This window comes from Schistocerca nitens, chromosome 6 (assembly GCF_023898315.1).
Source record: "Schistocerca nitens isolate TAMUIC-IGC-003100 chromosome 6, iqSchNite1.1, whole genome shotgun sequence".
Taxonomy (NCBI): Eukaryota; Metazoa; Arthropoda; class Insecta; order Orthoptera; family Acrididae; genus Schistocerca; species Schistocerca nitens.
Window position 1 is genome coordinate 600,743,331 of NC_064619.1, and position 24,607 is coordinate 600,767,937.

At 39.9% G+C, this 24,607-nt stretch overlaps 1 protein-coding gene across 1 annotated transcript in view; it reads right to left on the bottom strand.

The window, feature by feature from the left end:
* LOC126262940 (BTB/POZ domain-containing protein 6-B-like) overlaps positions 1-3,111 on the bottom strand; it is a 76,070-nt gene extending 72,959 nt beyond the window's left edge. Inside the window, exon 1 of the mRNA XM_049959875.1 lies at positions 2,860-3,111. The gene's annotated coding sequence lies outside the window, so the exon portion shown is untranslated. The remainder of the gene's footprint in view (positions 1-2,859) is intronic.
* Positions 3,112-24,607: the final 21,496 nt, after the last annotated feature.

A 24,607-nucleotide genomic window follows, 5' to 3' on the forward strand; every position in this document is an offset into this window, starting at 1 on the left:
ATCTTTCAAAGTCCAAGCACCCAGGATGACGGGATTAACGATTGCTTCCAACTGTCGTACATTTCAGTTCGCTTTACCTAAACAATCGAGGGTGTACTGAAAGCTTGTTGTGTACTTAATTTGTGAAAGATAAAGGTGTAATTCGGCAGCATGACCCGTCCTCAATTATTGCTCAATCGAATATGGCAGACGCCCAAACTCATGTTCTCCTAATTCTTTTGAGCAATGTATAATGGTAAGACAGCCATTTCGAAATCAGACTTTAAAATTGTAAGACAGTTCCAGGAGCAGATGTTGGCTGTGACTATAATTTATTGGCTATAAGCTGTAGTTTAAAACAAGAAATTGTAGAAAGGTAGGAAATTTAGCAGATGAGATCCGGATAAATTGAAATAGCCGGAAATTGTTGAGATTTTCCAGAGGAACAGTCGGAAAAAGTTGGATGAAACAAGGGAAAATCAATACAATTGGAATCGGATAGTTAGCTTTAATAAGTGAAATAGTGAAGCCAGCAGACGATCAAATAGGCAGAAAGACGAGACCCAGTAGATAGCCTTGCATAAGAGGGTAAGTATTAAATCCAAGTGACGAAATTGTTTACAGAGTACTACAGCGGTGTAGGGGAAGTTGAGAAGGACAATTTGATACAAGACACTTGTGGTCTGTCAAGCCAGGAACCAACCTCAAATTGTTGTGTTGTGGTTTTCAGTCCTGAGACTGGTTTGATGCAGCTCTCCATGCTACTCTATCCTGTGCAAGCTTCTTCATCTCCCAGTACCTACTGCAGCGTACATCCTTCTGAGTCTGCTTAGTGTCTCCCTCTACGATTTTTACCTTCCACGCTGCCCTCCAATACTAAATTGGTGATCCCTCGATGTCTCAGAACATGTCCTACCAACCGATCCCTTCTTCTAGTCAAGTTGTGCCACAAGCTCCTCTTCTCCCCAATTCTATTCAATACCTCCTCATTAGTTATGTGATCTACCCATCTAATCTTCAGCATTCTCAAATTAGTATACAAAATCCATCTAAACTGCAGCCGGCGTCTGTGGACGAGTGGTTCTAGGTGCTTCAGTCCGGAACCGCGCTGCTGCTGCGGTCGCAGGTTCGAATCCTGCCTCGGGCATGGATGTGTGTGATGTCCTTGGGTTAGTTAGGTTTAAGTAGTTCTAAGTCTAGGGGACTGATGACCTCAGACGTTAAGTCCCATAGTGCTTAGAGCCATTTGAACGATTCTGAACCTAAACTGCAGCGCATGCGCGCATTTTTACGTCACTGGTCTAGTCGTGCACTTACAAATTGTGAAATGAGTGTTTGTGTAAATCCTACCTCACAGTTTGGTGACTTTCAGCATAAAAAATTAACCCTCAAATTTTATTTCTCTGGCCTTATTACGATTGCTTGTGCTGATAAGGCTTAATTTTATATCGGATTGTAAGTGTAATTTGTTTTTGCATAATGTCATCAAGGGTCTTTTCCATTCATTACCCTCACGGGAGAGGTTAACGTATTAACCTTAACGAAAGCTGATGTCATAAGAGGGTGAGAAGATCTTAAAAATAGCGTAGGTAACTTTTGTGGATCACTTCGAGGTTAATGTAGGTCTTTGTAAGAATCAACCTACATTAATTGTACACAGCCACCGTCTCACCATGTCAGTTTTAGATAAAATAACACTTCGAGGTTGTTTCCCTGCTTGATAAACTACAAGTGTCTTATGTCAAATAGTTTGTCTCGACATCCCCTACACCACTGTGGTAGGTTTACATCCTCTATAGAGACCATATAATAAGGGAAACAAACTTGAAGACAAAGTTATAGAATTGGAAGAGGAAGTAGATGAGAATAAGATGGGAAATTGATACTGGCAGAAGAAGTTGCCAGGACACTGAAAAAGCTAATTCGAAACAAGGGCCCGGGAGTTGACGACATTCCCTTAGAATTATGACATCCTTGACATCCTGTGACAAAACTATTGCACCTGTTACACAAAACAAATGAGGCAGGAGAAGTCCCCTTGACTTCAAGAACAATGTCATGATTCCTGACAGGTGCTGAGAGGTCTTAATACTAACTACCCAATAGTTTAATAAGTCATAGTTGCAAAATACTGACGCAAATTAGTTACATAAAAATGAGAAAAATGATATAAGCCGAACTGAGAAGATGAGTTTGGGTTTCGGAGAAATGTAGGAATTCACGACCCAATACAGACCCTATGACTTATCTTAGAAGATAGGCTGAACAAAGGCAAATCTACGTGTATAACCTTAGTAGATTTAGAGAAAGTTTTTGACGATGTTAGTTGGAATACAAGCTTTGAAATTCTGAAGATAGCATGAGTGAAAAACAGGGATCGGCAAGTTAAAGCTTGTGTAGAAACCAGACAGCAGTTGTAAGAGTCGAAGGGCATGAAAGGAAGGCGGTAACTGACAAGATAGTGAGACAGGGTTGTGGCCTATCCCCACTTATGTAATCTGTGCACTGAGCGAATTGAGAAGGAAGCTAAGGAGAAATTTGAAACGAGAACTAATGTTCAGAGAGAAGAAATAAAAACTTTGTAATTTTCCGACGACATTGTAATTCTGCCGGAGACAGAAAACGACTTGTAGAGTTGTTGAAGGGGATGGATGGTTTCATGTCGTTAGTTTGAATATCGAAGCACATATTTGACTTAAGTATAAAAATGATGTCATTGTGCCTGTATCTGCGTTGCTGCACTTCAAAAAATTAATTTGCCTCTTCGTCGTACCGTCTCATAAACTTAGCAAAGTGGTAGCTGCATTTTAGAAAGTGCCTAATCTGCAATTAAAATAGTGGATAAAATAACTACATACTGAGTATTAGAATGGTGCTTACTTGTCTGGCGTTGAGAACTGACTGGAACTGCGGACGCCGACAGCTTCCGATGCGGTGGAACTTCAGCGGGACAGCCAACTGATAACGCTAAATGTCACTGAGCGATAAACAACAAATACTACGTGGACTCAACTACGATTCCAGTGTCGAATAAACGGCGCATTTCCTTAAAGAAAAACGGACGCGAAATATACAGGCACTTGGACCCAGGAGACGAAGGTCGAGCGTGCCGGGAACGTAGCTTCAGCTACAGCCACTTGTAGTATCAGTGTGGGCAGCACTCCGCTGTAGCTTTGCGTCTGTTCTGCTGCAGATGATTATCTCAGTCGTCGGTGTCGTCATCGCTCCAGGTCCCCCCCCCCCCCCCCCCCCGTACTGCCGTGGCAGGAACGGTGTTATCGTATCAGCTCAAGATCTCGTTTACTCTACAATACATCCTAGTATTACTCGACGAAGCGAAACGTAGACCCCAGCCGCAACAGGAGTTAACTCTGTTCCATGACTGGGCACAGCTACGTTCCAGGTCAAAGTGCTCCGTGTTCTACATCTTCATCTATACTCAGGAAGCCATCTTATGGTGTGTTCTAGAGGGTACTTTGCGTACTCCTTTCCTGTTCCAGTCGCGAATGGTGCGCAGAAGGAAAATTTGTTGTTAATTCTGTGAACGGGCGCGAATCTATCTATTAAACTTCACGGTCTCTTCTCTAGATATATTTAACTGGAAGCACACTATTGCTTGCTACTTAAAAAACTGTCTTGATGGCAAATTTCTTTCAATCGGAATGACCAGTTTCAATCCTGAAGGATCATCTTCGGACTCTAGACTTCCATGGAGCAAGCTACGCCGACCCACGACGCTGAACTGACTTGAGCAGTCACTCCAATCAAAAGAAATTTGCGATCAAGACTGTTTTTAATTATCATATTAATATAAGATCGCTGATAATGCTTTCAAAATATTTTGTTATTGGTTGAGGCTACGAACTATTTAGCTAGGAACGTATGCTCTCGGAACTTTACGACTCCTCCCTTGTCGAGTCCGCCGTTCGAGTTGGACGAGTATCTCTGTCATGCTTCCGTGCTTAGTAAAAGAACCTATAGCGGTTCTAGGTGCTTCAGTCCGGAACCGCGCTGCTTCTACGGTCGCAGGTTCGAATCTTGCCTCTGGCATGGATGTGCGTGATGTCCTTAGGTTAGTTAGGTTAAAGTAGTTCTAAGTCTAGACCAGTGATTTCAGATGTTAAGTTCCATAGTACTTAGATCCATTTGAACCATTTTTGAAAAGAACCTATGACGTAACGCGCTGCTGTTTTCTCCATTTCGTATTTCTTCAAAAAAATAATAAATAAATAAAAACGGCTCTAAGCACTACGGTACTTAACATCTGAGGTCAGCAGTCCCTAGACTTAGAACTACTTAAACCTAACTAACATACGGACATCACACACATCCATGCCCGAGGCAGGATTCGAACCTGCGACCGCAGCAGCAGCGCGGTTCCAGACCGAAGCGCATAGAACCGCTCGGCCACAGCGCAGGCCATATTTCTTCGAACAGCTTTTTCTGATACAGGTCCTAGGCAGTCGTGAAATATGCAAGTGTCGATCGGACAAGGATTTCGTATGCTACTCCTTTCTGGGGTGGACCACACTTTCTGAGAATTCTTCCAGTGACTCTCAGTCCGGAATCTGCTTTACTCGCCGATAGTTTTATGTTGTCATTCCATTTCAGATCGCTCCGTATGCATACTTCCATTTGGAAGCGACTGTTTTGAAACCGTATAATCATACAACAATCGCTCTTTCTCTTGCTGTTGAGGGTCAGCTGCCAACCCCTCCAGCTCTTCCTACATTTCGTTGCAGTTGTAGCGTATTTGTCATCTCGCACTGTTTGTGTGCAAAGTGATGGCGTGAGATGCCTTTTGGGCAACCGCAACTAATTGTTGTTAACTTCATTAAATTTATTGAAGATGATATGGAGAGAGGAGAAAAACTGCCAACGGAAAAGATAACGGAACGTCCAGGCAAAATGTTGAAGTTAAGTAAACGATTGGTGTGCAAATTAAGGGAGAAACGACCTGCTCTACTCGTTTATCTATATAAATGCTGCGCAAGTCACTGTACGATGTACGGCGGAGGGTACCTATAAGCCTCCGTAAGAGTCCTTATCTCTGTCGTCGTGTCTTATGCTAAACGTATGATGGCAACAGTGGGGTCGTTCCGTAGCCGGTCTCAAGCGCAGTTCTCTAAATTTCCTCAATAGCGCCCCCTGAAAAGAACATCGTCTTCACTCCAGGGAGTATCATTTGTGTTTACGAAGATTTCCATAATACTTGCATGCTAATCGAACATACGGGTAACAAATCTTCAGTCGACGCCACATTGGGCGACTTGCGTGCCGGTGATGAGAATGAAATGATTATGAGGACAACACACCACCCAGTCCCCGAGGGGAGATAATCTCCAACCCGGCCGGAAATCGAATCCGGGTCAGCTTGAATGGGAGGCGAGCACGTTACCACCCAGCTAAGCAGGCAGGCTACTAATGAGGTACCCGAACGTTGCAAGAGTGTTTTTTCTATTCATCTCAAGAAGAAAATACCTAGAAAAAAATGTATATCTTCCAAGGTGAGATTTTCACTCTGCAGCGGAGTGTGCGCTGATACGAAACTTCCTGGCAGATTAAAACTGTGTGCCGGACCGAGACGGTACCGAGCGAGGTGGCGCAGTGGCTATCACACTGGACTCGCATTCGGGAGGACGACGGTTCAATCCCGCGTCCGGCCATCCTGATTTAGGTTTTCCGTGATTTCCCTAAATCGCTCTAGGCAAATGCCGGAATGGTTCCTTTGAAAGGGCACGGCCGACTTCCTTCCCCAATCCGATGAGACCGATGACCTCGCTGTCTGGTCTCCTCCCCCAAACAATCCAATCCAATCCAATCCGGACCGAGACTCGAACTCGGGTCTTTGCCTTACGCGGGCAAGTGCTCTACCAACTGAGCTACCCAAGCACGACTCACGCCCCATCCCCACAGCTTCACTTCTGCCAGTACCTCATCTCCTATCTTCCAAACTTTACAGAAGCTCTCCTGCGAACCTTGCAGAACTAGCACTCCTGAAAGAAAGGATATTGCGGAGACATGGCTTAGCCACAGCCTGGGGGATGTTCCAGAATGAGATTTTCACTCTGCAGCGGAGTGTGCGCTGATATGAAACTTTCTGGCAGATTAAAACTGTGTGCCGGACCGAGACTCGAACTCGGGTCTTTGCCTTACGCGGGCAAGTGCTCTACCAACTGAGCTACCCAAGCAAAGATCCGAGTTCGAGTCTCGGTCCGGCACACAGTTTTAATCTGCCAGAAAGTTTCATGTATATCTTATCTGAACGAGACGACATAATTTCAAAAACGGCGTACAATATAAACTTTTTACCAAAAAATTAAAGCGTTACAAAGGTTCTAAATCTCTCTCTCTCTCTGCTTCTAAAACTGATCAATCATCACATTTGTTTCCTGACTGTTGGGGAAAGTTTCATGATGAAAGTTCGTGGAGCCTGTAAACAGCTGACGTGCTTTACAATGTGCTGTCACTTTAGTCACCGAATATGTACGTAGTCTATACTCATCCGACACTGAATATAAACTTGGATTCCTACAATATACTATACTGTCATAAACATGTAATAGCTCAGCACATAATACATACACCACAACATTTGGCTGGCTAAATGTTACTATAGATGTCACGCACCTTCTGTCAAAATCGATTAAGTGGAGAAAGCTTCGAACCTGAGCGAATGTACATAGCTATGCAAGTATCTGGCAGCTTGCTTTTCTCCTTACACCTAACTTAACTGACCCATGCCACACACCGATATTCCCATAGTGGCGCTTGCTCATGCATACCATGAAAATACATAAGTAGATATGAATGAACAACTTCTGTAAATGCTGCTGCAGTGGTGATTATTGATGTGTAGTTGCTAGCTAGACATAGTTCTTGTATGGAGAAGTAATGCTAATAGGTAAATGTTATTCACATAGTAGCTAAGGGAATGGAATGTACATATTTGCTGATATGCGTTAACAGATTCGTGTCGTAAGAACTCAGACCGACTGTAGTAACAAAAGTTAATTGTTCCTTGGGCTGGACACACTGGACTCGCATTCGGGAGGACGACGGTTCAATCCCGTCACTGGCCATCCTGATTTAGGTTTTCCGTGATTTCCCTAAATCGCTTCAGGCAAATGCCGGGATGGTTCCTTTGAAAGGGCAAGGCCGATTTCCTTCCCCATCCTTCCCTCCCCCGAGCTTGCGCTCCGTCTCTAATGACCTCGTTGTCGACGGGACGTGAAACACTAATCTCCTCCTCCTCCTCCTTGGGCTGGAAGTAAGTAGCAGTATAAACTGGAAGAAGAATTAAGTCAGTTGTAAAACTGACTATTACTTGTGTAAATAAGGAATAAACTACATCAATGTGCACTTTTAATTTGAAGTAGCTGACAACTAAACGCAAAGGTAAGTTATATTTCAAAATAACTGTGTTTTAAAGTCGGGAATTTCTGTAAATTAACACAGTTGTTATAGCTTTAAGGAATGTGCACATTGTTTAACTGTATAGCCCTCCCCAGCCTGATTTCAGGCGAATAGATTTGTTTTTCTGTGACCCAGTAATACCAATGCCGGCGGATAGTTGGTAGCTGCATTAAGAGATATCACTTTATTTTTTTTTTTTGTCTTTAGTTATACACCATAGTCATTCTGCATAATAATAAATACTTTGTACACTCAACATTCGCTTCTTTTGGTGTAGGTTACCCTTTAATGCTAATTATAGTTTAACACCAACCTTTATATTTTGATATGACTATTGCATGTAAATTCGATTTTGCGGTTGTATGTCATTATGTTAGGTTCATATAACAAAGACTTAACCGACATTGGTTGTGCTATTTTATTCTTAATGACATATAATAAAAACCTGTTCGTTACTTCTTGACATTACCGGTAATGAAATAATATTTGCCGGCCGCGGTGGTCTAGCGGTTCTAGGCGCGCAGTCCGGAACCGCGCGACTGCTACGGTCGCAGGTTCGAATCCTGCCTCGGGCATGGATGTGTGTGATGTCCTTAGGTTAGGTTTAAGTAGTTCTAAGTTCTAGGGGACTGATGACCACAGCTGCTAAGTCCCATAATGCTCAGAGCCATTTGAACCATTTGAAATAATATTTGATTCGTATCTCCAAGAGTAGTACCATCACACTCTTAGGCACGTGTCTGGTTTATACGGAATCGACGTAAGTGCTCTGGGAACGTCCGGCGGATGAGTCTTATTCTGCTTTATGTAGATATCACTTGTCGGGGTCCACAAACGTTCTCCAACGAAGGTCTTTTTGGAATTCTTGGTTGCATTTGTACTTTGTCACGTCCTCTGTGCAGTGCTCTCTGCGTCCATTCATCCTGCCAGGAGTCGAACACTCTTCTGAGAATGAGCTGTCCATATCAAGCGAAGGGGAGCTTTATGTATAGAGTTGTCCCGTTGCTTCCAATCTGCTGTGACGTTAACCTGCTTTTTCAGGGCGTGGGATTTCATTCACGTAGATGTAATTTTTTTCTGCTTTCTCAACCATTCATGGTACCAACAAAAATTGGGCAAGTGCGGTTAGGAATCGCCCACTAAGGATTCCGTAAAAACTTAATTATGCATATAGACAGTTCATCCGTTCAGTGAGTCGAGAAAATCGGCCATATTTGCCTGTTATCGACATTGATGCTGACAACTGTCGGTCTCGGGATTCTAAAATTTTCTGGAACGTTTTAATTTCAGTGAAATAAATGTGACAAAGTCATGCGGGAGTCAGACGACCTTTTGGTAAAAGTCAGACATCAGGCATGGAATGACTTTAATGCTCATATGGCGCGTTTCGGAATTTATCTATCATCATATATCCAGAAGCGTTTACTGCACGTAGACAAGGCGTTTCATGTAGCCCGCGAATGTTTGTTTCACGTCTCCCATGATCAGATATCCAGGAGCGACTATTGCACGCCGGCCGGGATGGCCGATCGGTTCTAGGTGCTACAGTCTGGAACCGCGCGACCGCTACGGTCGCAGGTTCGAATCCTGCTTCGGGCATGGGTGTGTGTGATGTCCTTAGGTTAGTTAGGTTTAAGTCGTTCTAAGTTCTAGGGGACTGATGACCTCAGAAGTTAAGTCCCATAGTGTTCAGAGCTATTTGAACCATTTTTTGACTATTGCACGCGGATATGGCGTTTCAACCATTAGCAGAGTAGTATCCGAATGAAATTTTCACTCTGCAGCGGAGTGTGCGTTGATATGAAAGTTCCTGGCATATTAAAACTGTGTGCCGGACCGAGACTCGAACTCTGGTCCTTTGCCTTTCGCGGGCAAGTCTCCAACCGTCTGAGCTACCCAAGCACGACTTACGACCCGTCCCCACAGCTTCAATTCTGCCAGTTCCTCGTCTCCTACCTTCCAAACTTCACAGAAGCTCTTCTACGAAACTTGCAGAACTAGCACTCCTGGTAGAAAGGATATTGAGGAGACATGGTTGAGCCACAGCATGGGGGATGTTCGAGACTCGGTCCGGCACACAGTTTTAATCTGCCAGGAAGTTTCATAGTCTCCGAATATTTGTTTCACGAGCAATTTGAAACGCCATAGCCACGCGCAGTAATGACCCATGGCTATCTGATGACGGACAAATTTAGAAACGTGTCATATGAGCGATAAAGTCATTCCTTGCCTGATGTTTGACAAACCACTGCGACTCAGTCAGCCTGAATACAGAACTACCGGTTGTTTAAAATCCAAGTTTGACGTCGGATATCAAATGACAAAAGAAATATTTTTCCGTGTGATGTAAATAAAAACTTACAGTTTTTGGATTTTTTCCTTTGGTTGTACTGCGAAACCTTCCTTTTTATCACATTCCATGATTCCAGGCTGACTGTAAGTATCCTGTAGGTATTGATGAGTGAGTCTGTGAGTATTACAATCTGTGACAAATGGCCGTATCGTTTGATTGCATTGACTTAGAAGCTTCAATTTTTTTACACAACAGTGAAACCATAGACGTTAGTATGTGACACAAATTTCAATATGATACGTGTACCCATTCCTGAGGAAAAGGTTTTTAAAGTGAGACAGATACATGAACGGACAACAAAGCAAGACTATAAGGGTTCTGATTTTACCTAGTGAGGCACGGATCCCTGAAAGAGAATTTGCAGTAGGTCTTCATTGGTGATTTTTGTTCTTTTTGCGTTGGATATCGCTTGTAGTACACGCTTAGAGTCTGATACTATTGCAAAAGGCTAGTACTTCTGATTCATAAAATATTGTAACGCCTTTGAAACAGGAATGGTTTCAGCTAAACAGAGGTATTTATCAGTAATTTAAATGTTTGCATTATCTCCAGTTGTGGACTGAACAGAGCGCATCTTGTGTTGGTTTCTCCTGACTTCTCTGAATCGTCTGTGTATACGTAGATTGCCCAGTTTCCTGCACCCTCCATTTGCCTTTGCAATGCACTCCAAAAGTTAACACTTTCTCTCTATCGTTTGGAATGAGATGTGCACCCTGAGGGTGAAATAGTCACACTGACAGATAGGCCACTGTATATTCGAGACGATATTTTCACTCATAACTCCCAAATCATTATGTGCCGAAATGAAATCATATGGCGTTTTGTCTCTATTTCCTGTGGGTGGACGGGAGAAATGCAGAAATTGTTTTTGTTCTTTGGAGCCCGGAGTCCAAAATATGTCTTTTAGTGACATGATTATTATGAATAATATCCAGCCACACTGCTCCGTAAATTATTTTCATTATATATTATTCACGATGAATCCATTTCGCCATATTGCCATCATCAGGTGCTCTGTAAAAACATAAGTAAGCGATGGTCTTAATATAATTGTCTGTAAGTATGATCAGAAAAGCTATAATACATCGTTGGGTGTTTTTCCCTTACATGTAACATCGTTGTTGCCATGTCCTGTCTTTTTTAGAATTAGTACTTTCTCCTAATTGTACACTGCAGAAGTGCAGCTAATTTTACGTGCTTTCCATGTATGCTGCTTTCCCAACAGTTTGGATGGCAGTGGATAAGCAATATTATATGTTTACATAGTTACCATTACAAATAAATGATATGTGAAATTCATTTGTTTTTATTATTTTTATAGGTTCGGTTCTAAGCATGTTTTTGGCTGGAGCTTTAGTTTTATTTGAGACTTTTATCTCACATTTGAGACTTTTATCTCACATTTTTTTAATAATTTTGTTATTGTCTATGGTTTATGTTGGTGTTATGCTGTTTTAAGCTTTTCATCTTGTTATCGCTGCTACTATGGATTTCTTTATTTAGGGTCTCTTATTTATTACTTTATCCGTTTTCTTTATTTATAATGTGAACAAAGTTTTCTATGTACTGTTTGTATTTTAGGTCGGTTTGTTCGTTCTGTAAATTTGTTGCTGTATGCATGTGAATATATCCCTATTTTCTCAAGGACGTCCTTGAATGTTACCTTCTCCATAATATGGAGGATTTCTAGTGCTTCGTTTATAGGCTTTACGCTGTGTTTTTCTGTTTGTAGATGCTGAAAAATGTGGATATTTGTTTTCACTTTCTCTATTATGCTCTTTAAATCTAATTTTGAAGTTTCTACCGGTTTTTCGTATGTAGAATTTGTGGCATGTGTTACACGAAATTTTGTAAATGCCTTGGTTGTTGTGTATGGGAATTTTCGAGCTGCATTTGTGAATTTTGTGTTTGAGGCTTTGTGTGTTTTGATATGCAAAGGTGATGCCGGTTTTGTTGAATAATTTTTTAATTTTGTTCGAGATGTTTCCTAGATAGGTTGTGGTTATTTTGTTTTTTTCTTTTACGTTATGTGTATGTTCAGAGTTATTTCTTTATGCTGTTGTTGTTGTTGTTGTGGTCTTCAGTCCTGAGACTGGTTTGATACAGCTCTCCATACTACGCTATCCTGTGCAAGCTTCTTCATCTCCCAGTACCTACTGCAACCTACATCCTTCTGAATCTGTTTAGTGTATTCATCTCTTGGTCTCCCTCTGCGATTGTTACCCTCCACGCTACCCTCCAATATTAAATTGGTAATCCCATTATGCCTCAGAAAATGTCCTACCAACCAATCCCTTCTTCTAGTCAAGTTGTGCCACAAACTTCTCTTCTCCCCAATCCTATTCAATACCTCCTCAATAGTTATATGATCTACCCATCTAATCTTCAGCATTCTTCTGCAGCACCACATTTCGAAAGCTTCTATTCTCTTCTTGTCCAAATTAGTTATCGTCCATGTTTCACTTCCATACATGGCTACACTCCATACAAATACTTTCAGAGACGACTTCCTGGCACTTAAATCTATACTCGATGTTAACAAATTTCTCTTCTTCAGAAACGCTTTCCTTGCCATTTTTGCCAGTCTACATTTTATATCCTCTCTACTTCGACCATCATCAGTCATTTTGCTCCCCAAATAGCAAAACTCCTTTACTACTTTAAGTGTCTCATTTCCTAATCTAATTCCCTCAGCATCACCCGACTTCATTCGACTACATTCCATTATCCTCGTTTTGCTTTTGTTGATGTTCACCTTATACCCTCCTTTCATGACACTGTCCATTCCGTTCAACTGCTCTTCCAAGTCCTTTGCTGTCTCTGACAGAATTACAGTGTCATCGGCAAACCTTAAAGTTTTTATTTCTTCTCCATGGATTTTAATACCTACTCCGAATTTTTCTTTCGTTTCCTTTACTGCTTGCTTAATATACGGATTGAATAACATCGGGGATAGGCTACACCCTGTCTCACTCCCTTCCCAACCACTGCTTCCCTTTCATGTCCCTCGACTCTTATAACTCCCATCTGCTTTCTGTACAAATTGTAAATAGCCTTTCGCTCCCTGTACTTTACCCCTTCCACCTTCAGAATTTGAAAGAGAGTATTCCAGTCAACATTATCAAAAGCTTTCTCTGTCTACAAATGCTAGAAACGTAGGTTTGCCTTTCCTTAATCCAGATTCTAAGATAAGTCGTAGGGTCAGTATTGCCTCACGTGTTCCAATATTTCTACAGAATCCAAACTGATCTTCCCCGAGGTCGGCTTCTACCAGTTTTTTCATTCGTCTGTAAAGAATTCGCGTTAGTATTTTGCATCCGTGACTTATTAAACTGTTTGTACGGTAATTTTCACATCTGTCAACACCTGCTTTCTTTGGGATTGGAATTATTACATTCTTCTTTAAGTCTGAGGGTATTTCGCCTGTCTCATACATCTTGCTCACCAGATGGTAGAGTTTTGTCAGGACTGGCTCTCCCAAGGCCGTCATTAGTTCTAATGGAATGTTGTCTACTCCCGGGGCCTTGTTTCGACTCAGGTCTTTCAGTGCTCTGTCAAACTCTTCACGCAGTATCGTATCTCCCATTTCATCTTCACCTACATCTATATCCTCCTCCATTTCCATAATATTGTCCTGAAGTACATCGCCCTTGTATAGACCCTCTATATACTCCTTCCACCTTTTTGCTTTCCCTTCTTTGGTTAGAACTGGGTTTCCATCTCAGCTCTTGATATTCATGCAAGTGGTTCTCTTTTCTCCAAAGGTCTCTTTAATTTTCCTGCAGGCAGTATCTATCTTACCCCTAGTGAGATAAACCTCTACATCCTTACATTTGTCCTCTAGCCATCCCTGCTTAGCCATTTTGCACTTCCTGGCGATCACATTTTTGAGACGTTTGTATTCCTTTTTGCCTGCTTCATTTACTGCATTTTTATATTTTCTCCTTTCATCAATTAAATTCAATATTTCTTCTGTTACCCAAGGATTTCTATTAGCCCTCGTCTTATCACCTACTAGATCCTCTGCTGCCTTCACTACTTCATCTCTGAAAGCTACCCATTCTTCTTCTACTGTATTGCTTTCCCCCATTCCTGTCAATTGTTCCCTTATGCTCTCCCTGAAACTCTGTACAACCTCTTTATGTATATTGTGCCTTTCTTCTTGTGCTTTACTGCAGTATAATTGTGTTACAATTTTGGGATGATAATCGTTTTGCTGGGCTGTGTATTCTAAGATTTTTATTTCCGTCTGAACTGGTTCGACTTCTGATGGTAATTTTATTGATCTGTTAAGCATTGTGTGGAAGAGTGCGAGTTTGTGGGCATTGGGATGACATGAGTGTGCGCTGGTAATACAGTCTGTTGCGGTAGGCTTTCAGTGGATTTCGAAGCAATGTTTGTTGTTAGTGTTCTTAATAGTTAGGTCGAGAAAGTTATTGCTTTGTTAGTTTCGTATTCTATGGTAAATTTCATTTTGGGGTGTAACTGATTAATGTGTTTCGCCTATGTCAGTAAGGTTACGTTCTATCAGCATTAAAGTGTCTATATATATCTGTAATTTTACATGATTTGTTTGATTAGTTACGTTTTTGTTTCAAAATATTTTTCTTCCTAGCTCTTAAGGAATATGTCAGCTATTGTCCCAGCAATGCTACATCCCATCGCGACTCCATCTTTTGTGTACTTATTTTACTATCAAACTCTAATTTTAGTGTAAGACAAGTTCTGCTAGTTGCAAAATTTCTGCAGTGCCTTATATTGAGATTTTTCTCTGAGTAAGGTTTGTTCTATGATACCTGTTTCCTCGATTGGGGTGTTCTTGTATAGGTTAGTAATGTAGAAAGATACGAATCTTGCACTTGGGGCTATTTTTATGTATTTTCAGTTAATGTTCTAGAATTCCTTATTGTATGTTTTTTTGTATGTGTAAAATTTATTTAGGAGGTTGTTTAATTTCTTGCTTATGTAGTATGTGGGACTATTAACATTGTCTGCTGCAGGATGTATAGGGACAAATCGTAGGGTGCCCGTGGAGGTTTGGTGTTCTAGGGTTCATGGGTACAAATGTGCTTTTTTCATATTCTGTAACCATTGTATGACATGCTTTTATGGTTTTCTTGGTTTGGGCTACAAATTTCTTTGTGGGTTTTCTATTGATTTGTGTGATACACTTGCTACTGAAGAAATCGTTAACTTTTTGTGTGTAGTCATTTTTGACTATGTTAACTAGACTATTGTCTGATTTATTTGATAGGGCACTGCTGTTCGTTAATTTTTCATTAATTTGGCGTAGTCTTATCTGAATAGGTATTATAGTTTTTCTTTATTCTGACCTCTTTATGTTGCGTTTGCTGTTTTGATAGTGACTTCATTCTGCTGTTTTATAGGTAGGTTTGCTAAGTCTAGTGCTACTTTTGCAGATGTTATTAGTTGTTTTGTACAGTATTGTGAAATCAAGGTTCCATAGTACGCTTTAATCCCTTATCCAATAATTATTGCTCTTTGTCATTGAAAGTAATTCAGTGATGTTTCTGTGTCGACCTGATATGGATGCTGACGTTATGCACATAGATATTTATGAAATGTGACATGGTGTCAAAAATGAACGTGATAGTTTCTTTACTACGTATCATAACATGAGCATCTTCCTCCTTGTACGAAGGGGTAGCCCTTGCCCTTTCACCAGCATTGCATCTGTTGATGTGGATTTCATCACTCCTCATCAGGTGCGTATACAGTGGTATTGAAATCTGTACAACTTCTCTAACGGCTTGCTGTTGGTGTATTATTAGTGTACCCATCTGTTCTGTATTGGTGCAACGTGCTACAATGGCAGCAACCTGACACGCTGACGGCAAGGCTACGGCCACCCGTGCGTTTTTTTCACGCGCGTTTCTGCCGGCGTTCACGCCGACATTATAGGACCACTGCGTGTTGAATGGGGCTGGCCACACGAGGCGTTTTCGCACGCCGCGGGCCCGCAAACTTCGGCGTAAACGCTGAGCGAACACTCTCGGGTGCATTCGTTCTGCGTGTTTTTCACGCTGGGCGCTGGCCACACGGGCGGGAGACACGCTGCGGCAGATTCCGGAACCTCAGCCCTTTCCTCCGACGCTTGCCGACAATTACCGAACTGAAATCGTAGCGATGCCAACATATGCAACAATGCGTGGAGCGGTATTATTTCAATAGGTTGGTTGGTTGGTTGTTTTGGGGAAGGAGACCAGACAGCGCGGTCATCGGTCTCATCGGATTAGGGAAGGAAGTCGGCCGTGTCCTTTCAGAGGAACCATCCCGGCATTTGCCTGGAATGATTTAGGGAAATCACGGAAAACCTAAATCAGGATGGCCGGACGCGGGATTGAACCGTCGTCCTCCCGAATGCGAGTCCAGTGTCTAACCACTGCGCCACCTCGATCGGTATTTCAATAGGTATTTCATAATAAAGAACATATGCAGTCTAACAATGCGTGGTGCGATATTATAAAAAGCAGGTATTTCATAATGAATTAGCCACACATGTCTTACTTTTGGTTTTATAACATGTCAAATGCATGATAAATGTACGTGGTTTGAAAGCCAAAGTACGAGATTTTAGTTGTTTATGTACGAGGAAAACAGTTCTACGGTTGGCAACCCTGCTCGGCAGCTCGCTGTTCAGTTTACGGACAGACTTTGCCGTCCTCGCTTCGTTGTCATTGCAGCAGTCTTCTTGTATTTTATAAAGTGCCAGAATGGGGCGTCTGGACAGTGAAATCATTATTATGTAAGTGCAGAAACATCCATGTCTGTACAATACAAGGGATCCTGAATACAAAATTAGAGAAAGAAAAATAGAATCGTGGCGAGCAGTTACAGCGACCGTTCTGGGAGAAAAATGGGATGGAATGGATAACAAGCAAAAATCAGATCTAGGTAGTTACAGACAGTAAATATTTTATTAATTGCTATAAACAGTGTACAATGAAATTTATACATGAATAAAATGTTAACAAGCCAATACAAAAATTAGTCTTCATCTGAAGAAGTTTGCATAATGATCTTGCTATGGTACAGATCGTTGAGGGGAACAGAAGTAATCAGCAAAATGATCTCTGATACTTTTGCCGCTGACAGTTCCTTTTGTCCCATGTGCCGGAATACTCTCCATTGTGCAAGTCAGTGTATCTTCAAAATTGTAACCATCATTTTGTCTCACAAAATTGTGAAGTACACAACGTGCTTGAACAATAATATCCGCCACATCCACGTTAACATCGATTGGACGATGGAAAATTCTCCATTTATTGGATAAAATGCCAAATGCATGCCGCGTGAGAGAGGCGGCCATGTGGCCGCGCGTGTTGCGTGAATTCTGGCAGAAACGCGCGTGGAAAAAACGCTCGTGTGGCCGTAGCCTAAGAAATTCTTCTGACCGCCCGTCCACACCATACATACTCTCCTAGTTGTGGGCCGAGTATTCGTTCAGCTCTCTTTAAAAGTGCCATGTACAAGATCTTTTATGTCACTGGTAAGAGGGATATCCTTCTACAATTGTTAGGTTCAGTTTTACTTTGAAACACGTATGTATTCATTACCAGCGATGGCGAGGCATGACAGAATCTCTGACCAGAGAGTATTTTATTGTTGCTAGTCTGCGCTTGACAGCGCGAGTCGAGAGTTGGATAGTAGTAGCAGTCTGGTGCAGTTGCGTGTAGCGAGTCGGAAGGAACAGTAGTTGCACTCTGTCTGCAGTATTAGTAGTCGGTCGGCAGTAGTTGTAGCGAGTGGATGGTTGTACTGAGCAGGCGTCGCCAGGCGTCGACGGCGTGCTGTTCTTCCGAATCTGGTCAGGATTGTGGTGGACGATGACTATTGTTGTAAAAGGTAATGAAGCAGCATTGCGTACATCTAGTAATGTATGGTAATTGTAATTAATTTGTTCAAAAAAATGATGCCCCAATAATAACCTTTTATAAAGTAACTCTTTTGAAGAAAAAGCATTCATTTCAATTTAAAGAATAATTCCTATGCATTTCCTCCAAGAATCAGAATTAAATATAGGCCAGCATTGCACGGAGCTGTGCCGAAAAATGAGAGCAGATATAGATGCATTTTTACTGAGGTAAGAATTTTCGTTTTTCTATTCAGGTTTAATTATTTCACAGGGCCGAAGGTCAGCGCTGCTGCCCTTATAAAATTTATCAGGTTTAATTATTTGTGTTGAGATGTTACATTCAGTTCATGGTTCATTATTTAATTAATATCATTGTGGGTTTATGGGTCATTATTATTCTTTAATTTTGCAGGGAGGTTACATTTGGCTCCATTTTGCATTTTTATTCTTTCAAATTTTCTTGCGGGGAGGTTACATTTGGCGACATCCGGACCAGGATCGTATTTCTTTGTGAATCTTCTGATAAGTAGTCACATATCTGCTCTTATTTACTTAATATAATTAGCATTTGGCGCAACGCTTTTACTAACTTTGTCACTTTCTTCCACAGATCATCGGCAATTCGTTGCTCTTTGTTGTATTTGTGTTTGTTGGATTGTGCATTGGCTTTGTTTCATTTGTGAATAATTGTGATTTGTGTAAAAATGCCGCGAAAGACTGTTAACAGTACATCGCGAAGTATAATGAGTGAAATAGCCGACTTAAACAACTTGACCGATAGTACTTGCGACACGCAGTGTAATGATGACAATCCTCCATTTACGGACAATCAGTGCGTATCGACCACTCATAATGATTATTATCTTGATGATGAACAAACGAATTCAACTGTGTCCTCTGTTAATTTGACGACAATTGATCACGAGGGGCGTTCTGTTGCAATGAGCGCTGCCCAGCTTAACACGCCCGGTTTGTAGAATTTACGTGACGAACGGACAGATTTTTCTAATGAATATGAGCAGTGTAATCAGAGTACGACAAATTTATTTGATTCTGGTGTAGTGACTGGCAGTGCACATCCGATTGGCAAACATTTTCAAGAATCGCAGAATATCCAAATGGATACACAAAACGTGACATTGCAGATACACCATGACACTGTACAGAGAATAGAGTAGGTAATGTTACTTTGGATCAAATTATGGCATTATTTCAACAAAATAACGAAAATGTTAAACAACTACTTAATGAACATTCCAAACAACAGAATGAAAATTTCAAACAACAGAATGAAAGACAAGACAATAATCACAAACAACTTAGTGAAGATCTCAAACAACACTTTAATGAAAAACTAGACAACAATTCCAAACAGCTTAGTGAACAGATCAAACAACTTAATGAAAAACATGACAACCTTAATGAAAAATTAGACAACAATTCCAGAGAGCTTAGTGAACAGATTACAGCCGTTGCCGCGCAGTGTCATGATACTAAGGAACAATTACGTGTGGAAATTGAGGCTTGTGCTAGGAAAAGTGGTGAGGAAATTAGATCTGTTGCTCAAGAATTAAGGGATATGCAAACAGCTACAACAGAATCACTTAGAGACGAAATTAGTGCAGTCGGTAAACAATGCTCTGAAAAAGCAACACGGTTACGCGACGAGTTTAAATTGATGACAGCAGAACTTTCGCGCACACTGGATACAAAAATAGACGCGAAATTCGACCAACAGAACACCCAAATTGACGAACGCTTTAATCACCACCTAAAAAACAGTGAAACGCGTTTCCGTAAATTCATACAGGAACAAAATAAAGTAAAACGACAAGTCATGGAAACAATCACCGCACAGAGACAGGAAGACAAACGTAAATTGTTTGCGAAAGCAAAAACATACGTAGACAACAATATTGCTACAGTGTCAGACGAAATTAATACCATCAAACAGTTGAACACCGAATTGCGTGATGAAATTTCCGATCTTAAATTGAAAACAGACACGCACACAGCAGACTTTCAGACAGTGACAGACAGACTCGAACAATTAGAACTAACACGGGATTCCGATGTCATCAAAGCCAACGTTAAAAAATTGAACGAAACCACAAGTAAATTACAAAAACAGATTAATGCTTCTGACACTAAAAACGATGATCAGGTAAAAATACTGACTGAAAAATATGATGAATTGGCCAGTCGTATTGATGTTATTGAAAGTAATAATGACAGCAAATCAGATGATACTGCACCGATTTTGTTTAATCAAACACCTGAATTTCAAAATTTACAGCAGACAATCAATGAATCGATTCGTCTAATAACACATTACGTAGAAAGTTGTCAACCTTACAGCAAGAAGTAACACAGATGAAAAATATTTCAACGTTTAACACGTCACAAGGTACAGCACATTCCGAACATTTCTCACAATCACATAGCCAGTATAATTTCGGTAACCTACAGAGAGTACGTGAGTTAGATTCCGAACAGTCACAGTCAAATAGATTCCCATACAATCCTGAACCTGTTCCGTCATACAGAGACGATAATTTTGATTATAAGCATTTTCTATCCGTGAGAAAATTTAAAGTATTTAATAATGACAGAGCACAGATACACGATTTGAACTGTATACGACAATTTATTTTTGTACTTTCAATAGCATTGCCTGTAATGAAGAAACAACAATTAGCATGGATACAGCAATTTATTTCTGAATTTTTACCGCCATTGCCTGTAACACAAAAGCTGAAATATATTTGCAGCGCATAATAGACCTCAGGGGATTCATTACGCTTTAATGAATATGTGCCATAGCGTGCATAGGGCCCCGAGCTGTAGTAGTGCTGTTTCATCTTTAGTTTTCTGCACTGGTGCCTTCTCTTCTACTATCCTTTATATCTATCAAAACAGCTCTTTAACTATTGCTCTACCTAGAATTAAGAAAAATGACTAAAGAAAACCCGATAAGACAAGTTTTTACCGAAAGTGACAGTTTTCATTAAACGCTCCAGAAATGACAACTACGAAAATTTTAATATCAGAGAAAATTTTAATCATCAATATGTACAAAATTTTAAGCAACAGCAAACGCATTTTTGTAACAATAGAGGTTTTTCTCCGCAACAGCATGAAAGTTAGCCAGTTAGCATACCTAACCAGCAATGTAATGCACAAGGTCAACCAAACTTTAATGTTTCGCCGCGTGCACGTATAGTCCCAGTTACAATAAATAGTAACGAACGCCAGCAAGGAAATAACTACGTACAGAAAACACAATATTTCAATTCCTATCGGAATGCACCATATAGAAATGACTATCACGACAGACGTAAAATTAATGAGCACAATTTTCAACGTACATTTAATAACAGTCGATCTTACGAACAGCAAAATCATCCACAGGAACATATTATCATGAATGAACCAGACAGTAGGTATCATCCAGAGCGTAATACGTCTGGAAGAAATAACAGAACAGTTCAAATAGTGGAAATGCCACAGCACCCTCCCGAAAATAATAGCACGTCAGATAGAATTTGACTAGATACTGTACAAGTCGCATCTTCCAGTAACACAAGCACTACCTTTGACACGCGGAATGTTGTTTACGAAAATGTTATTACTTTTGACGACATCCGAGACACTCTTTTGCAGGAAAGACCAGTTGTTCAAAAAAACCATTTCACACCCTGTCATCGAAATTAAAATTGGTTCATCGAAATTTTCAGCAGTAATCGATTCTGGATCACCTATGTCAGTAATAAATGAAGAAACTTTCAACGAGTGTAACAAAGAAAATACCTATCCTACATTACCATTAGGCAAAACGAAAGTGAAAGGAGCAGTATCGAGTAAAGGAGTAGAAGTTAAATTACAGACACATTTATCATTTTGCATTGCAGGTCACACATTTCACTCAAATTTTTGGATTGTTCCTTTATTGACAACAGACGTTATTTTAGGTACTAATTTTCTCGTACAACACGATGCAGTTATTGATTTTCAAAATTCCTATTTAATGTTGAAGGATGAAAATGTACAATTGGCTTTAGAATTTCAGCACTCTTTTATCTGCGGAAGAACAAACAATTAACTGTAGTCCAGACGAAGCCGAGTATGACGTTATACAGACGATTTCTGATAAAGTTAAACAAAGCAGTTCAAATACAGACGACGAACACACGCAACTACACAAAATTCTTTTACAGCAAGCTCCAGTTTTCGACAACATTCCTGGTACTATGTCCGGCTTTATGTATGAATTTCAAGTCAAACAGCACGACATATTTCAAGCCAAGCATTATCCCATTCCGTCTGTTATACTGAAAAACGTTGAAACACCTAAAAAAATTAAAGAATTAGTAACATTTCCTACATCTCGTCGACTACGACACCATGAAATAATTGACATTGCGCTGAACAACATCAAACGTGCCGCAGAGCGCCGGAGACGACAGCAAAAACAGGTTTGTATACGCCGTGACTGTCACGTTGGACAGAAGATATTAATACATACACACTATTTATCCAACAAAATAAAAGGTAGGTGCAGTAAATTTGAACTTCTATACGCAGGTCCATATCGGATTCGCAGTATTCCTCGCCCCAATGTTGTACACGTCGAACATTAAACCTTTTATTGAATGAAGATACTTTATGATTTAACATGCTGTAGTGCCATTTCCTAATTTTTATGACCACTTATGCAATTATATTCATGTGAATACTTACTGATGATTGTCGTATTTTTCTTGGCAAGTGCCCGGCAAGGTAAAGTTAGCAGGTCGCTCTTCTTGTTGTTACACATCAGACTGTGCACATTTTTCCAGATAAACTTACGTATCTTATGAATAATTATGCAATTTTATCTAATGAAATATTAATTTTATTAAATTCTCTCTCCATTAAAGTCTTTAATTCTCGCCTCTATTAACTACACAACATACAAGCTGAACACAAAGAAAGTCACATTTCTTGTCATCATTTTTTATGTATGTACGATTGTTTTCCTGTTTTGTTTGTATGCACTATGAAATAGTTAAGATATAGCAAACACCAGTTGACTGTGACATTTTTGCCTTATGATATCTCAACATCGTGACTATTTTACATTTTGTGCTGCTGCATTGTGATATTCTGTGTACATTTTTTGCATCTGAACACTGTCTATGTTTTTTGACATATTACGTTTTCTGTCATGGTAATGCTGTATGCTCAATTATGTTACTATAAACCAGTTTTTATTTAATGGGTATATGATTTAAATGCAAGACATTAATCTTTGTTCATCATTTTCAGAAAGAAATAACGTGTAAAGGAAATAAACAGAAATGGAATTTCACCTACGGAATAAACGAAAGAAGATGCAAAAACCTTATGAGGAAGAGTAAATGGATCAGGATTAACAAGCATTAACAAGAATATACTATACACATCGTAGAATAGCAGTCTTAACTAATTTTTTCTTTCAGAATACGAAGCGATTGATGCAGGCTGTCAGACAGAACTTCACATCTTAGTTTTAGTGATGAAATATGATAGAAATAAGGAATAATTGTATAATGAATAATGAAGTGACTTTTTTGCAGATGATAATGAATGATGATGAATAATGATGAAGAATATGCTACTATGAATAATGAAGTTTTTTCTTTACAGGTGATGATAATAATGGAGTTATGATAATATGGATAATGAAGTGATGGATAATGAAGTTTTTTTCTTTACAGATGAGGATGATGTTGAAGTTTATATATTTATGCTATGTAGTTATTTAAGTATTTGTTGCAGTTCGTTTTGACAGTATGTATTATATTGCATAGTAGGATGACTGAAGGTTTTGGAAAGGACAGCTAGGGAACACACATATTTTTTATACACATTCACTTCCTGTTAATTCGAAGTTCACTACTTTTCAGCATAAAATGCGTTTCTTCTTTCAGTTTAATAATCCATTTTTGTATATTTTGCAGGGGAAATCATTTATGAAATTAATGTGCTAGAAGCAGTAGTTCATTAAACCCATGTCATTTATGAATGTGATTACATATACTCTACTTGTTTCATAATCTTGATACAGTTGACTCAAGACGAATGATGTTACACATCTTCATTTGCAGCAATAATTTAAAAGCAAATATTTTCATTCCCCAGTAATTACCTAACGCAATGAACTGCTAGCAAAAAAAAAAAAGAATGGCAATGATTACTTTAATTAGATTAATTATGTGCATTATTCTGTAATACTATGATGACTTCTGATGGTTTGTAATTAGGCAATGAGTGCTAATGTTCTCTGTAAATGACTTCTGATAGTTTGCAATTATGGTTTGCAATTAGGCAATGAGTGCCAATGTTCTCTGTAAAAACAATTCGTGAATATTATTATGTAAACATTATTCAGTAATACTATGATGACTTCTGATGGTTTGTAATTAGGCAATGAGTGCCAATGTTCTCTGTAAATGACTTCTGATGGTTTGCAATTAGACAATGAGTGCCAATGTTCTCTGTAAAAACAATTAATTAATATTATTATGTAAATATTATTCTGTAATACTATGATGACTTCTGATGGTTTGTAATTAGACAATGAGTGCCAATGTTCTCTGTAAATGACTTCTGATGGTTTGCAATTAGGCAATGAGTGCCTATGTTCTCTGTAAAGTTACTCATGAACATTATTCTGTCATACTACATACATGGTACAGAAATGTTCAATAACTGGGCAATGAGTGCCACCCATTACTAGTGTAATTCTCAATGAAGACTAGTATGTGACTTAATGTCCTTCACCTTCTAACCTAATTACCTGGAATTACTGCAATATCCGTTTGTCATGTATATCCACATGATCATGGAGCACTATATTTGGTTTTTGCACTAATTCTACGTTGTTGTAACAGACAAGAACGTGGTGTTGACACGACATGCTGTCCACCACCATGAGCGATGAAGATGCTATTATGGTCCCA